This window comes from Amblyomma americanum, chromosome 1 (assembly GCF_052857255.1).
Source record: "Amblyomma americanum isolate KBUSLIRL-KWMA chromosome 1, ASM5285725v1, whole genome shotgun sequence".
In the NCBI taxonomy this organism is placed as follows: domain Eukaryota; kingdom Metazoa; phylum Arthropoda; class Arachnida; order Ixodida; family Ixodidae; genus Amblyomma; species Amblyomma americanum.
The window spans coordinates 398,438,429-398,455,824 of NC_135497.1; positions in this window are offsets into that span (position 1 = coordinate 398,438,429).

The following is a 17,396-nucleotide window of genomic DNA, read 5'->3' on the forward strand; positions in this document are numbered from 1 at the left end:
ATGCATGAGGCCGGGCAAACAAATCAGGGGATTTTGTATACAACGCCTTGGGCCCTTTCTTCAGGGGGACTGTCTTTCGGGCGAGAAGGCGTCCGATGGTGGTAGTCGGTTTGTGCGTTGTTAGCACCCCTTCTTTGCCGAGAATGCGAGCCAGCGTCTCGCTCACGCCTTTCACGTATGGGATGCACACGCGTCCCCACTTCTGGCTTGTGCTTGGGGAAGGAATAGAGCTGTTTTTTGTTTTCTTATTTTTGATTTTGGCTGACGCGTCGGATGAACTGGGGCACCCATTTTTTGGAGATCGGAGACTACTCGGTTCTCTTCGTTTCTGTTTTCTTCATGTTAAGGACATATGGTGTCGGCTCTATTCAATAAAGATGCAATGACAGATGCCTTGTGGGGAGTGGGATGGTTCGAGTTATTAGCCCACACGCTGACGCGACGCCGAAGAAACGCTGCCTTGTGCTTCGGCCATTATGGAGAACGATGAGTCGGCTAGGCTGAAAGAAGCCAGACTTCGGCGTTGGAGCGAACCAAGGACAAGAGACCTTGCCGAAGAAGAGCGTGTCAAACGTCTCGATAAGCGTCGTAATGACGACGCGGCTAGACGAGCTCGCTTCGCCTCCGACAGTGAATCCGCGACGATTGAAGACTACGTGCCGAGTTTGGCGTCTCTGAAGAAGCCAGACTTCAGCCTTGGAACGAAACAAGCATACACAGAGATTAGCTAAGTAAATAATCAGTAGCATTACATCGCTTAACCACAGCGAAACTTAAACGTAGCCATGGCCTGTAGCTATCGCTACCTACCAGGTTTAACGAGAGCTAAACCACAGCCATTTTTTTTCTAACACGACACACTTTAAATTGGATTGTAAGGACCACTAATGTTTAAATATATACGAGAAACTGAAATAATGTCTTTAGTATTTGGCAATTTTAGCACAGTAGCAGCAAGCGCGATTCATATTCGTTTCAGCTTAACTCTGCTTTTCACCAATAGGTGGGGCTCAACAGCGCTCCGCGCTAGTGTTCCTGTATATGCTCCCGCAGGGAGCAGAGTTGCGCGACTGTTTTCCTCGCGCCGCTCTTGACGCCATTCGCTGAGCGGCTGTCACGTGATGCTGCTGACGACGTTTGTTCCATTTTGGAGTGGAGGAGCCGACTTTCCAGGCGCAACGCCGGTTCCTCGCCAGCCCCAGTACCCTGTCGATTGCCATCGTGATCGTACGCGTCCGGTGCGGTCGGCTGCGGTGTGATCCCGCCTTTTACGTGCGCTCCAGTTGTATACATTTTGATAGTGTGCAGTGACTGCAGCCTCCAACTATGACGGGGTGCAGTGCGCCAAACTGCAAGAACCGTACTGAAAGCGGCAAAGCTTTTTACGCAGTGAACAAGCTTTGTCTAGGCTATTTAACTATTTTATTTGTTAAGAATACCCTTAAGGTTCTACTGACAAGGATGTCAACACTGGAGGAGAGGGGAACAAAAATGGCATGAAATACATGAAAGCAAAACTGGATATTAAGATAATTATTTTTCCTGGAGTAAAAGCATGGAGCAGTCCAAAACAAAGATATTTCAGAATGCAGTGAAGGTACATATAATTCAAGTAGGTCAAGAGAAAACGCAATAGTGCTTAGGGAAAAACGAGCAAATAACAGCACCAGAAAGTGGTACACATCACTTTTCGAGATCATTGGAAACTCGTATGCCACAATTCAGCTACAGTGACTTAAGGCAGGCTTTTCTAATTTTTGGATATTAAAGAAGTACGGCACGTGATGAGTTTGGCTTGAAAAGATGACCATGGCATAGGAAAAATGCAATGGAGGGCTACAAGTCAGAGCAACAAATGATACGTATATTTTGTGAAAGATAAGCGCGCGAGTTTGCGATATCCGTGCCTTTGGTTGGTTAGATATACTTGCGTGCAAAATGAATCGCTTTAAACGGCCCGCATTCACATCGTATGCAGCGTGGTTTCACAAGCTTCGTGCAACATTGGCGGTTGCATCCCTATAGAATAATGTATTTCAATGTGGTCCTGCAGGGAGATGCAATACCGCACTTCTCTTCATCGCAAAACTCACGCGGGTTTTTCATTTCCAAGCATTTCTGCCCCATTATGTCCGTACTGCGAGCTATCGCTGTCATTCCGCGATCTTTCTGTCATGCATTTTCGGCAAATCAGATTATTTTCCGACATTTTTTTCAACGAAGTATGATGGGCTTAGCATCGATCTCTGAGCACTGATACAGTAAAGGGAAATAAGGATGCCCGCAATCAAGCGCAGTTTTTAAGCTTTTCAAAAAAAAAGCGAACGGCTCTACAACGCCAGCCCCGTCATGATCCCAGCGCCTGTGCGCTCGAGGAGCTGCTTTCCCGCACAGCTTGGAACAAAATGGCGGACCTTCGCGCAACTGTGCTCCCTGCGGGAGCATATACAGGAACACTACTCCGCGCTACTACGCTCATACGGGCGTTTTAGACGCTGCGCTAAAACTCTTCACTCGCGCTATGTTCAGCTGGTGCTCCGCTCGGGAACTACCAGCGGAGCGGTACGTAAATGCGCTCAGCTAAAAGAATGGCGTACGCGTAACGTTGCAACGTGAGCTCCCATTTTGCGCATCTGCCTGCGGGGTGAGCCTCTTTAATCACGAGTCCACGACAGCACCTGGTGATCTATCTGCACGGTGAAGACCGCTCCGTCTAGGTTGTGGGACCTGCCCTGCATTCCCCTGTGTTTGCTTTCCCGCGAGGCACTGTGCAGCAGCAGCCTCGCCTCGAGGAGGATCGCATTCCCTTGTTATTTACCTTAACTAACGAGACAGGGTGCCAGCGTCCCAGCGCGAGAGACTGCTCGAACGCGGGAGAGGGCATTAGAAGGAATGAGGCACTTCGGCTGGGATCGTCGGCGCGAGCGGACGGGTCGCTCGCGGGTCCGCGCTTCGCCAGCGGGGCGAGGATGCGACGGGGAGACCCGCTCCCGTATCTCGTCCCGTCCAGACTTTGGAGTATCCCTTGCCCTAGCGTGGGCGAACACTCGCTCGGAACCTTGCTGGTGAGTTGGACGACCTCGATTCATTAGCATACCTTGTTGCTAGCTGGCGTTACTGCTGTAGCAATAAATGCATGTTTGTGTCAGCCAATGTGTCGTTCCTTTGTTCCCTCAGAGCAAGGCCCGCCGTGGTTGGCGTGCGCTCGGTAGCCTACTCGATCACGGGGTGGGGCCTGGCGGATTTAACTGTGGCAGCCGCGGTTAAAATGCGGAGAATGTATTTATCTCCCCAAATAAACCACGCATCTGCCTCCCAACGTGGGACCTGCTCTTGGAACATTGGATGATTGTTTGTTCGGTTCAAAGAGCGCTCTTTGTCCAGACTTGACAACTGCTAAGCCTAGAGTGAATTTTGATCGCTAGGCCCTGCGGCATGCCTTCATGAGTGCGAGGTGTTTTGCGCTGCAGCATGTTTGAACTTTTCGACATGCTCAGCACATTTTTGATCATGTTTTCTTTGGAATTCTTTCACGAGAATCACTTGGTCCGCATCGAGGGAGCGCAAGGTCTATCGCCCGCTGAGTTGCCGAGCCTGAAGCGAGTGAGTACGGAAGCCGCGTGGGTGGTCCGAGTTTCTGTATATATTTTTCTCTACAGTCTCTTTTTCGACCCTGGGAGTCGCGGCTCCGGGAGCCGGGTGGCCTGGGGCCACGGGTGCCGCTACGAGCTCGCTGGTATTGCATCTCGGCACCGGGCGCTCCGACACCGTCCGATACGGTAGGCGCCGGCCGCTCAGAAGCTGCTACGGGAAGTGAGCGGGGTAGGACCACACCACAACCCTTGTCGGGTCTCTGTTGTGGTCGCGGTCGTTGTCAGCGGTTGTCAGGCCTAATGCTTTTCGGAACTACCTGCACCACGTCAGAAGAGGCACGACCACCGGACCGTGGTGTTGAGAGGGGGCGCACTTTGCTGTCCGCCCGTTTTTTTGTAACCTCGCACGAACTGAGCAGTCTCCTTGAACTCAAGAAAGGGCTTTGTTAACTCGAACTTTGCGTTTTGCACAGCCGCTCGACACGTTTTGCTAGCGAGTTAGGTATTGTGCCAGGGGGCCTTTGCGGATGCCGTTTACCCGTCCGTGACCTACGTTAAAGGCACGCGGAGAGCGTTTCGGCAATTGTGCAGATCCGGTGAAGCCACCATGCTTGCTGTCCGGTGCACATCTCGCTGCCACCTACTGCGACGGAGCAGCCTGTATCCTGTTCGCCGCATCCATCCGGGGCAGCTTTTGCGAGACCAGTCAGCAGTCACCTCCGGATGCTGCTGCCCTGGCGACTACTGCAGAATCCTGGCCTGCAGTTTTTCCACCGGCCTTCTATTTGCGGTCCTGCGGACACGGTAGCCCGCGAGCCATGCGAGTCGTCCCAGCGGAGACCTTCACGCCGCCTTCGGAACACCGCGGAAGTCTGCGTGGGTGCTGACGGCGTGACCTCCGCTGCAAGACCTGCCTCAAGTGCATGAAGAACAGGAGACTCCTTCATATCATGTGCTTTCAGGCGCGTGGGTCTATGTAAGGTTGGGGGGATGTGGGGACCTGCCCTGCAGTCCCCCGTGTTTGCTTTCCCGCGAGGAAACCGTGCAGCAGCAACCTCGCCTCGAGGAGGAACACAATCCCTTGTTAGTTACCTTAACTAACGAGAGAGGCTGCCAGCGTCGCAGCGCGAGAGACTGCTCGCACGCGGGAGAGGGCATGAGAAGGCATGAGGCGCTTCGGCTGGGATCGTCGGCGCGAGCGGACGGGTCGCTCGCGGGTCCGCTCTTCGCCAGCGGGGCGAGGAAGCGACAGGGAGACCCGCTCTCTTATTTTGTCCCGTCCAGCCTTCGCAGTATCCCTTGCCCTAGCGTGGGCGAACATTTGCTCGGAACCTTGCTGGTGAGTTGGACGAACTCGATTCATTAGCATATCTTGTTGCTAGCTGGCGTTATTGTTGTTGTAGCAATAAATGCATGTTTGTGTCAGTCAATGTGTCGTTCCGTTGTTCCCTCAGAGCAAGGCCCGCCGTGGTTGGCGTGCGCTCGGTAGCATACGCGATCGCGAGGTGGGGTCTGGCGGTTTTGAACTGTCAGCCGCGGTTTAAGTGCGGAGAACGTATATACCTTCCCAATTAAACCCACAATGTACAGAGTCGATCACACTTGTCTAGAGTGCTCGAGTGGTGTGCTGCGGAGTAAATTAAGTTAAATCTTATTGCAGCTGCTTTCCTGGGGGTAAGGTGCTGGTGCCTGTGCAGTTCACATGTATGTAGCATCTGTCTGCAAGACAAACTGCTTGTTCAGGTTGGCGAGGCGCAGACTAGCGGTATTGGCTATCGCGCGAGCCAAGGCCACAAATGCGTCAGTCTGTTCCTTGCCCCAGACACACTTCGAGCCTTTGCGCAACAGCAGATTCAGCGGCCTTGCATGCTCCGAGCAGCGCGGGATGAATTACCTGTAGAATGCAAACAGCCCCAAAACCTCTGCAGGCTTTTCACATCCATCGGGCAGGGGTAGTTCAGAATTGCCTGCAGTTTGTCGTCATTCGGTCTCAATGTGCCATCATCCACGACAAATCCGAAGAGGTTCACTCTTTTCGATGCCAACTGCACTTTGTTTGGATTGATGGTTAGACCAGCATTCCTCATGCTTTCGAGAACGGAATTCAGTGAATGAGATGCTCATTGAACGACTGTGAGAATATCACAACCTCGTCGAATTACGCCATGGCGTAGTTGAACCTTGCATCGTCCAGCACGGTGTCCATCAGTCGCATGAACGTGCTCGGGACGTTAGACAAACCAAACGGGAGCCGAGTAAATTCGAAGAGCCCGCGGTGGCAGGTGAATGCGGTTTTCTGAATGTCACCTCCGGCCACCTCAATCTTCAGGTACCCTCTGCTTGCATCTAGGACTGTGAAGAACCTCGCGTTCCTTAACGCGTACATCACAGCCTGGATCTACTGGAAAGGGTACGCAACCATAGGCGTCACCGAGTTGAGCTTTCGGTAATCAACACACAGCCTGCCTTATCCATCTTCATTCGGTGCTAGAGCCACTGGTGACGCCTAGGGACTTTGCGAGGGTCTCACCGCACCGGTAGCAATCGTCTCGTCAAGGGAACAGTAGAGAAGCTGTCTCTTAGGCTCACTTAACAGCCTCGGGTTGCACCTGAAAGGGAGCGCATCACCCGTTTCAATCTCGCGCTGAAGCAAGCCGGGTCTGCCCGGTTTCTCCGTGAAGCAATCCGAAAATGGGAGTAAAGTTACCGCAAGCCTTCAGCGCTGATTACTGTGTCGCCCAGAAAGACGCGATGATTGCTTCAAACGGGCCACCGCCTTTCCGCATCTCGAGGGAGCCCCCCTGCCTTTTTGTCGCACAGGCGTGAACACCCGCCTGTTGTGCATGGCAGTCGGGCAGGGGTCGCTTTCGAAGAGAATGAGGAGGGCGAGTGAGCTGCAACGACACAAGAGGATTCTGGTGCGGGATAGTTGGTTCATACTTTCTACGACACAGATTGACACTGCGTAGCGGAACGAAGACGAGAAGAAGAAAACACAAAAAACAGGACGGGCGCTGTGTCCAGTGTTTTCTTCTCGTCCTCGTTCCGTTGCGCTGTGTCAATCTGTGCTGTAATGATAGCCGCTCTCCCCCATGTCGAGCATAATGCCTTCGCTCCAGATTAAATTTGAGTGGTCGGCCCGCGAGCGGGCCCTACACAAGCCACCATCTAAAATATTCGTACAGATAAGGTTACCACACAACACTATACGGCATCTTTTTCTTCTTTCGCTCCTTTCCGTCACAGCGCCGTATAGCGGCGTCCATTAAGAAGCGTGACGGTTACGGAGCATTTCCTACGAAAAACAATTATGGCGTGCAGGCTTTAACGCCCTAAACCTGCTTATGGACTGACTCGCTGAGTTGCACACAACGCGTTTTAAGTAATTCATTACCTGAATTAATGGAATTAAACGCGATAGCGAGGCCCCGTTGAGCAGCAAATCCGGCGTCGGCGCTGTCAGAGCGGTGAGCGATAAATAGGGCGGAGTATAGGTGGCCTAGACAGCCATCTCGCAACCTACCCATTGGATTGTCAGAAAACTAATCAAACCGGCAGGTGGCAGTTAAATTAATGGTTGATTGCGAGAGCTTCTTCGGGAAGAGCAACTTGGGTCGCTGAGTGGAGTAGAGTGAGAAAACTTTATTTCGCCAAAAGCGCGTGTAGATGGTTCCGTACTAGATGGTCATCAGTCCTCAATTGACGGCGACCCGGGCGGCCCACTCCACGGCCCTGGACGGCCGGGTCTGAACTGCCCAACACGTACGGCCTCCCATTGCTCAAGAGAAGGATATTGGAGTAGAGCCACAGGGAGCTGCTATTTATTGCATTCCCACAGAATATGATCATATGTCGCCAGGTCCCTGCACCATTTACACTCCGGCTTCACCTCTTACGGACATATTTTGCTGAGTATACAAGAACTGAGGAAATATCTCGTTTGAAGTCTTCTCCTCCACGCAGACTCCTGCTCATTGACCAATGTCATCCTCCGGCGGGAAAACTCTCTTAATTGCTCAACTTGTAGTGATTTGTAACGTCATGGAAGGACACCAGCCCATCTCTTGTGAACCCCCACGAAACAGCCGACCCACCTGCTCGGTTTAAGAAATCTCGAGCTTTTTCGTGAGCCGCCTCGTTCCCTGGATTTCTGGAGTGCGCTGGTACCCATACCACCTCAGCCCTTTTAATACCTCCACGTTTGACTCGGCTCAAATGCCGAGCCGCCGCAGCACATATCTTTCACCTCGCAAAATTGCATATGGCTGTTTTCGAGTCACTGAAAATCAGATAAGCCTTAGTACTAGCTATTGCTAGAGCGATAGCCGTCTCGGAGGACCTGGTTCTGACCATCCCGGAAGCGGTCTAGCGTCCCCGCGCGTCCACTGCCGTTATCGCAAATGCTTAATTATATTAATAATTGGCTTCTGGGGAAAGAAAATGGCGCAGTATCTGTCTCATATATCGTTGGACACCTGAACCGCGCCGTAAGGGAAGGGATAAAGGAGGGAGTGAAAGGAGATAATAACTATAATTGGTTTTGGGGGAAAAGAAATGGCGCAGTATCTGTCTCATATCGTTGGACACCTGAACCGCGCCGTAAGGGAAGGTATAAAGGAGGGAGTGAAAGAAGAAAGGAAGAAAGAGGTGCCGTAGTGGAGGGCTCCGGAATAATTGCGACCACCTGGGGATTTTTAGTGTGCACCGACATCGCAAAGCACACGGGCGCCTTAGCGTTTTGCCCCCATAAAAACGCAGCCGCCGGGGTCGGATTCGAACCGGGGTACTCCGGATCAGTAGACGAGCGCCCTAACCACTGAGCCACCGCGGCGGGTGCAAATGCTTGCCTGTCTTCACAATCAGCATTCGAATTTCCCATACTTAATAATAATAATAATAATTGGTTTTTGGCGGAAAGGAAATGGCGCAGTATCTGTCTCATATATCGTTGGACACCTGAACCGCGCCGTAAGGGAAGGGATAAAGGAGGGAGTGAAAGAAGAAAGAGAGAAATAGGTGCCGTAGAGGAGGGCTCCGGAATAATTTCGACCACCTGGGGATCTTTAACGTGCACTGACATCGCACAGCACACGGGCGCCTTAGCGTTTTTCCTCCATAAAAACGCAGCCGCCGCGTTCGGGATCGAACCCGGGAACTCCGGATCAGTAGTCGAGCGCCCTAACCACTGAGCCACCACGGCGGGTTCCCATACTTTGCAGAGAGCGCTTTCGCCCTCGCCTTTTTTGTGTCTTGATAATGCATCGGAGGCATGTTTTTGAAGCGAAAAGCTACACTACGCTAGATAAAGCTGTCGTCGCGTAGGCCGCGGAATGACCTTGAACGACCTTCAGCCCAACCAGTTTTATTTCTTCCTTACGGCGCTGCTCGGGTGTCCACGGATATATGTGAGGCAGTTACTTCGCCATTCCCTTTCCTCAAAACCAATCTTCAAATTTCTTCGAAAGAAAAGGCATGGCGCATAACCTTCCCCTCTGGGACTGTGGACACCTGTCGCGCTTTAACCTATATGGCTGGCGGTAGTGACAGGTGTGCTCTGCATGCGTTGGCATTCACAAAGTTGTAGCAGAAACGCGGCACTGAAGCTATAGACCGTCGGCGTTCATTGTGTTCATTGGCGTTGGCATTGACATTGACAACGTTCTAGACTCCGATGATTTTGAGGAAAGGAAGGGCGCATAACTCGATCCCTAGGTTAGTGGACGCCTCAATCGTGCTTTGAGGTATACGTGGCGGTGGTGAGAGAGAGATTTGGGCTGCATGCATTAGCGCTGACAACGTTGTGGAAGACACGAGGCACTGCAGCAATAGGCCGCAGCGTTCATTGCGTGACCAACCTCTCGCGGTAAACCATTAATTTAACTGCCACCTGTCAGGGTGGCAGGGCGGGCGCACTGCGTATCCAGTGTGCGGAACGCACTCAACGTTACAGACACCAAGGAGCGTCTATTTGCCCGATACACAACAGCTTTCGCTCTCTAATCAGGTTCAGCAGTAGTTGAACCGCAGCTAATTTTCTGGAAATGGTTTGATGTACAACCCCTTGCGTACCGCCTTCATGAGCTGTATTTTCCTATCTCCCCCTGGTGGTTCCACCTCTATGTCAATCTTGTCTGGAATGTTTCGCCCAGCCCCTGTTTTCGAGAGCCTAGCCATCTGCATCTTATAGATGCGCCGCCTTTAACTCATCCAATGTGTTGTGCACCCCCGACCCATTAAACGTTCCGTCGATGCATTGTTCGGTAGGCCCAAAGCAGCCTTGTACGCTTTCCTGATCGTAGCTTCAGCCTTATACCTCTCTCCGGGACATCCAGCTTATGAAAAAGAAGCGCATACACCACCCTGCTTACAATGAACGCCTGCATCAGCTTGCACTGGATCTTCGGGACTTCAGCGACCGGCATCCCCCCTCACTTCCAGTGGAGGCGGCGGGACGCAGCGCCTCGCGTGTATTCCTCTGGGTCTGTCCCGCACCACAAGCAACTCCGACTTGGGTTGCGAGCAAGATAGTCCAGCCTCCCAGCAAGCTCCTCTTTAACATTTACTGCCCGCTGCAGCGTCTCTTTCAGCTGGCCATCACTGCCCCCGGTAATCCATAACGCAATATCGTCCGCGTGCATAAAACATGTGTTTTGGCCACGGAATCTCCTCCAGCCTCGGCGGCAACGTATTTAAAGCAAGATTAAACAGGAACGGCGACAGCACAGAACCCTGCGGCGCCCCTCCCCCCCCCCCCCCCCCCTCCAGGGGGAAGGAATCGGACCTAATTTCCCCCACCGAAATTTCCGCAGTTCTACCGTTAAGGAAATATTTAATATATCGGAAGGTCCAGCCTCCGGGTTTATGTCCTAAAGGTTGTTTAAAACCGGCTCGTGGGCCTCATTATCGAAAGCCTTATTCAGGTCGAGTCCCAAAATGGTTTTAGTTCCCGTATTGTACCCTGGGTCCACAATGTCCCTCTTAAGCTGTATCATAACGTCTCGCGCTGACAAGTTGGCCCTAAATGAAATCACTGTGGGTGGGAGCAGCTCACCATATTCTACATAGTCCCGAAGCCTGGTGACAACCACATGGTCCATCAGCTGCCAAACACAAGAGGTCTGCGATATGGGGCGCATATTCTCTATGCACGGCTTCTTACGGGGCTTGAGAATAAAAGTGATTCTAGCATGTTTCCACTCTGGCAGTATACCTCTCCTTCACACCAGCATGTATTCATGAAGTCTGTGAGTGCCCGAACCGACTCGTAATCAAATTTCCTCAAAACCTTATTCGCCACTCCGTCTGGTCCGGCCCCTGACGTGGTGCGGAGCTGCCTCATGGCAAATTTTACTTCCGAAAGCGCAAAATCCGCTGCCATTTCAAGGCAGTGGTGCATCCCTTAACCGCTGAAATGAATGGAATGAGAACTCCCAGGGACATAAGAATGTAAAGTTGAAGATGACCACTTGCCCACATACGGGCATTAACCCACTAACACTATCGCATCCATTCCTTAAGGAAGAGTTTAAGTGCCCCAACCAATTGTTCTTCGGATTTTGAAATGCACTGATTACTTTTTGCAAGGGTAACTTTCTCGGTAATCCAATTATGATAATGGAGCACAAGGGCGTTTTTACATTTAGCCTCCATTGAAATGTGCCGTCGAGGCCAGTATTCAATCAGGCGTTCGTGCTCTCAGCAGCCGGGCGCACACAGTTTCACCAAATTACAGAAACGCCGCTACTCGTCGACGAACAGGACAGCTGTATGCGAGAACAGAGCATCATTGACTTCCCTCTGATGATGTAAGCAGTTTTCACACCACACGCACATGGCCAGAACCCATCGCAGCAGGGTACCGACTGCAAACACTGCGCTAAATCTAATGGGCTTTTTTTAAAGCGAAACCTTTACTGGCGTAGTGAAACTAAGGTTATCGACGCGGCAATTTGACCCTCAGGTATGGGAGTGGTGAAGGTGTGGCAGCCACGTGACATGCGACGTCACTCACCACCGCCGAACGTTGGTGCCGATCGCTGCCTTGGCACCTGTGGCCCCGTGACTAACTACATGACTCGCCGTTTGCTGGAAAAATGAGCTGGCGGCGCTCTCGCGGCATTCGCATTAATAATAATAATTGGTTTTGGGGGAAAGGAAATGCCGCATTATCTTCCTCATATATCGTTGGGCACCTGAACCGCGTCGTAAGGGAAGGGATCAAGGAGGGAGTGAAAGAAGAAAGGAAGAGAAAGGTGCCGTAGTGGAGGGCTCCGGAATAATTTCGACCACCTGGGAATCTTTAACGGGCACTGACATCGCACAGCACTCAGGTGCCTTAGCGTTTTGCCTCCATAAAAATGCAGCCGCCGCGGTCGGGTTCAAACTCGGAAACTCCGGCTCAGTAGCCGAGCACCTAACCACTGAGCCACCGCAGCTGGGCTGCAGTTTGCACCGCGGCGCATTGCAGTTTGCAGTTCTCGCTACGGATGGAGCGAGTCGGCCGGAGCCGTCTACGTCGTCGGGACGATTTCGCTGAACAACGCTAAACAGCCGCACATGCAAATGAATCTTCGCACTGATCATGCCTGACCATGGATCTGAAATAGACTCGAGACGTGTTTATTTCAGGACCACTGAGGTGACTGAAGCCGCAAAGCAGTACGCCACACACAACCGCCAGACAAGGCTTCGCCTGAACGTTTACAGCAAAAGCGGATCGAAGTTATCGCAACACCGGTACAACTAATCGCATAACACCAGGAGTTTAGCGTAGACGCAACGTTGAGCAGGTTGTGCACTCCGCGTCAGTCGCCGCCCTCCCAACATGCACGCACAACGTTGTAGTACATAGTCTCGCGTAAAAGCTCCCAACTAGTGAAAACTTGCCAGTGGGAACTTGTTACAGCACAGGCGGCTACAGGTAGAATTACCGAAAATCTACGATATTACGATATGTCGATTTTGTGTCGCTTTTTGCGGGAAACATGATGGGAAATCAAAAACGGTTTTACAGAACCGGAAACACCGTCCACATAAGTTGTCACCAGCTCTCATAGATAGCAGAAGATCATCTAACAACGCTAACTCTTCCAGCATTTCCAATTATGGTCTTTTATGGCTCACCGCGATGTTAAGAGGTCGAGCCTCGTAGAGCGTGGTGTCATTGCACGCCAAACCTAAATGTCAGGCGGCCTAAGCCAGCACCGCGGTCGAGCAAGCGTTCAATCCTTACCTTGTACGGACGCCGTGACGCTGTGCCTCGCCCGAGAACTTCTCCTGAACATTCGACGACGGAACATTGACTCAACAGCACAGTCGTGTCTAAGCCAACCACTGGCTCTTAATGAACGGGCCCTGTTCCTTGCGCGAGCTGCGTGCCGAGTGAGTGATGACGATGATGTCCTCACGCTTCATGGCAACAACAACATACCCACAGCGTGGGATATTGGCCAGGGTGCATTGCGGAAACAAACGCACTCGTGGACAAGGAGTAGAACATTTGGTCAATTTTGTGTGAACACTAGAATTTGTACAAAAAAAATGAAAGAAAGAAACGGAAAAGAAAAAGCAGTGAATTTTCTGTCTAGCAGAGGAATCTAGTTGATGGAATCATGCAGTCGTGAATGCAATCGCGCACTGGTTTCAGGTCATATCTGGTGCTTGCCACGAAGGAGAGGAGAATAGGAATAGATAGTGGAAGCCCTAGTCGAGCGAGAGGGATCACCAAGTAAATTCTACGGAGAGAAGCAAGCCGCCGGCAGAAGAGGAAAAAGAAATGTATGGGCTCAATTTCGCCACAAGACTCGCAAAGGTTGGTCATAGATAGCTCCGACCGACGTAAATAAAGATTTAGTCGCGGTATTCTGCAGCGCAAGCCAGTCATGGACACCTCACATTCCCATGAACTGCACATCCTCACATTCCAAGCAAATTTCAGGTGTTGAAAATCCGCTGCAACAAGGCTAATCGCTCAAGTAGTGGAGACGCTGGCATTGTTGACAGCGTGCTATCTGTAGTCAAGTTCACAATATTTAGGACGAACGTGACAATAGGTGCGCCAAGGGCGCACTTTGCTACAAAATCAGCCCTCTCATTAGAAGCGATGGCCATATTCGATTTTCCAGTCCCGGACTTCTTGCTGACATGTCTCGGCTTCCGCTGTGACAAAAAACTCCGTCTTGGTCACATGACCTACTTGGGAGGGACTGCTTGCGGGCTCGCCGCCGCAGCCTGGCTCCTTACCGTAGTCTGCTAGCAGATGACGCGACGCAGGGGCGAACGCAGTTCTTTCGCAGCGACGCCGCCCGTATGTTTGTCTCCTGACGTCCATGTGATATTTAATATTGGCACCAGAGGCGCGAATTATTCACTCCTACTTGCCAATGAAGCATGGGAATCCACTAGCTCCCTGTATATATTTTGAAAATAAAGTTTTTCAGTCAGTGGAATGCCTGAATGCCAAGCGTAGCGATAGCGTGAGGCGGACCACCCGCCGCCAGCATGGCCAAGTAGACGCCTGCGTTACACTGAACTAGAATATTCTAGTTCACTATACCTGCGTGGTCCCAGCCTACGGAGGCGTTGTCACAGCCCACGAGCAAATAGCCCTGGACTAGGTGCATTGTAAATAAAGGTTGTTTACCACCACCACCACAAGAACAGCTTCCCTACCCCGAAAAGACAATCTACAGATTGTTCCGCAATTAAACACGAGCCGTAGAATGCTCCTCTCAGCTAAGCCAGTAAATTGTTCGAGCTCTAACCTCGGAGATAAATGGCATTTGGCGGGCAGAATTGTTTTACACCGCATTTCTTTGGAGAGGAGAACGAGGAAAAAACTTTTATTGCTATATTAAGCAGAGGTGTTAGCGGCTTCCGGATGTCTTCATCCCTTGGGCTGAAGTCCCGGTTGATGCGGCGGTTGGTTCCCTTGTTCCAGGGCCCCACTGAGCCGTGCCACCTCGTGCTGCACTAGTCCTCTTTGGACCGACAGCTCGCTGCTGGTGAGCAGGCCCTCCCACTGTTCCGCATTGGGCTCTTTTAACTTATGGAAGGAGAAGTTGTTCTTCCATTCCTATGTGATGTGGTATAACGTGGGAGTTGCCCCGCACCACGTGCATGTGTCCGCGTATTGCTTCGGATACATTTTGTGGAGTGTGTGTAAGTTGTGGAAGGTTCCTGTCTGCAGTCCTCGCCAGGCGACTGCTTCGTGTTGTGTTAAGAGTGGGTGTGGCGGGGGATACGTTATTCTCCTGCCTCTGTGATAATTCAGTATCTCCGCGAACGTTGGCTCCACCGTCGTGGTGGGTTCCGATTCCGTTGATGTATCCGCTCGGTTAGTAAGCTCGCGAGCTAGATCATCGTCCCTCTGGTTCCCCTTCACTCCGGCGTGTCCCGGTACCCAGGAAATCTTATGTTGTATTGGTGTGCTCGGGGGCCCTGCTTGGAGGATTATGCGCAGCGCCCCTTTGCTGACTCTACCTGCGGTGTAGTGTCTGCATGCCGTTTTTGAGTTTGTGAGAATTGTGAGCGACTCGTTCATACGGTACCCTTCCGCTACCGTTAGAGCTACGGCGGCTTCTTCCCCCTCGGATACCCTACAGCCTCTCAGTGTTGCGCAGGTGATCATGTCACCTTTGTGGCTCACCTCCACTGACGCAACTCTGTGTTCTTTAGAGTTTCTGTTCCACTGATGTAGGGCCGCATCCGTATATACTACGTTCTTGTCATTCGCGAGGTGCTTTTCTACATATTCTGCCCTTGCGGCTCGCCTTGCCGCGTGCAAGTTTGGGTCCATGTTCCCAGGTAGGGGCCACACCCTGATGGTTTGGCGAATGTAATCAGATGCTCGCTTCCCTATCCTCTGTTTCGTTACTGGTGTATCCCAACCTTAGGAGGAGCGCTCGGCCGGTGGTCGACTGCTGGAGCCTATACAGCTGTGCATCGCGCTGCGCTTCTTTCAGTTCTTCGGAGGTGTTGTGGATTCCCAGCTTTAGCAGTTTTTCGTTCGACGTATTCCTTGGCAGCTTCAACACCGTCTTGAATGCCTTTCCGATTAGTGTGTCTGCTTGTTCTTTTTCATGTTGTGGTAGGGAAGCGAGTATGTGGTGCGGCTGACCACTAGGCTCTTGACCGGCTTGATTGTGTCGCTTTCCTTCATGCCGTGCCTTCTCTGCGATACACTGGTAATCATTCTGCTGACTTGCTGCGTTGATTGTTGGAGGAGGCGTAGGGTGTGGCAGCACCTTCTGCCGCACTGGATACACATTCCTAGGACCCTTATCATGCTGCGTTCTGGGAGAACTTGCCCTTCTAGCCGTATTTCGATCTTCTCTTTGGATGGCTTTTTGCCGACGCGCAGGACCTCCGATTTTTCGGTACAGCATGCGAGTCCTCTCTCTCTCTCTCTGACATATCATTCGACGCATGTCGCCGCTTGCTGGATTAGTTCTTTCTGGCCTAGCGATCCGTGGTTGATCCAAATCGTGATATCATCCGCATACATAGCATGCTGGATTCCCTCGATTCGGCTCAGCTCGCGGGCTAGTCCGATCATGGCTATGTTGAAAAGGACAGGTGAGATTACGGATCCCTGCGGGGTGCCTTTGGCGTTTCAAAGACATCGCTCCGCAGGTCTCCCAGTCCCACCATTGCCGTGCGGTTCGACAGGAATTCCCTCACGTAGTCGTGTACTCTTTTGCCGCAGTGGGTGATGGTTAGTCCCTCCATGATGGCGCTGTGGCTGACGTTATCGAACGCGCCCTTGATGTCTAGCGCCATTATGGTGTTCTCTCCTGTCTTGGGGATGGTGTCGATTACCTCCTCCTTGATTTGCAGGAGGATATCCTGCGTCGACAGGTTCGCTCTGAAGCCGAACATGCTGTGCGGGTACAGATCTTCGTATTCGAGGTGCTGTTGTATTCTACTCGTGATTATCTTTTCGTAGAGCTTTTCAGGAACGGCGTTAGTGAGATGGGCCGCAAGTTCTCTATTTGTAGCTTCTCGCCGGGTTTGGATATCATTACCACCTCCGCGTGTTTCCGTGCTTTAGGCACCGTTCCCACTAGCCACTGCGCGTTGAGGTAGTCCGTGAGTCGGACTACCGCTTCGTCGCTGAGGTTGCGAATTAGGGAGTTTTTAATCTTGTCTCCTCCGGCTGCCGTGTTTTTAGTCACGACCCTGATCGCTGCGTATACCTCTTCCTTCGTTATTTTTCTGTCGAGGTGCGGGTTTTCCTTCCCTTTATACTCTTATTTATATCCCTGTGGCTTGTCAGTGCCGTAGCACTTCTTGACCGCCGCGAGGATCTCTTCGTCCGTTCCATCGAATTTGTGAATTAATCTTTGTATGGCTTTGCCACTTTCTGCTTTTGTCTTGGTTGGGTCCATGAGGGCCTTGAGCATCTGCCATGTTTTGGCAGTGCTGAGCGTGCCGTTCAGCGAGCTGCTGAATTGCTCCCACCCTTGCCTGGCCAGCTGTGTCGCGTACTCCTCCGCTTTTTGTGTAATCTCCACGATCTTCTTTTGCAGCTTCCTGTTTAGTTTCTGCTGCTTCCACCTTTTCGTGAGTCTGCGTCTTGCCTCCCATAGCCTGAGTAGCTGTGGGTTCACTTCCGGTGTAGCTTCTGTTCTGTCAATTTCCTGCGTATGTTGCTACTGTATTTGTCTGAGTCTCCACTCCTCTATTGAGGTAGTTTCGCCCTGGAGCTGTCTGCTATTGCTTCTGAAGGCGTCCCAGTCCGTGATGTGGGCTGTTCCTATCTTCCACTTTATGTTTTCTGCCTCCAGCGTTACTTTTAGCACG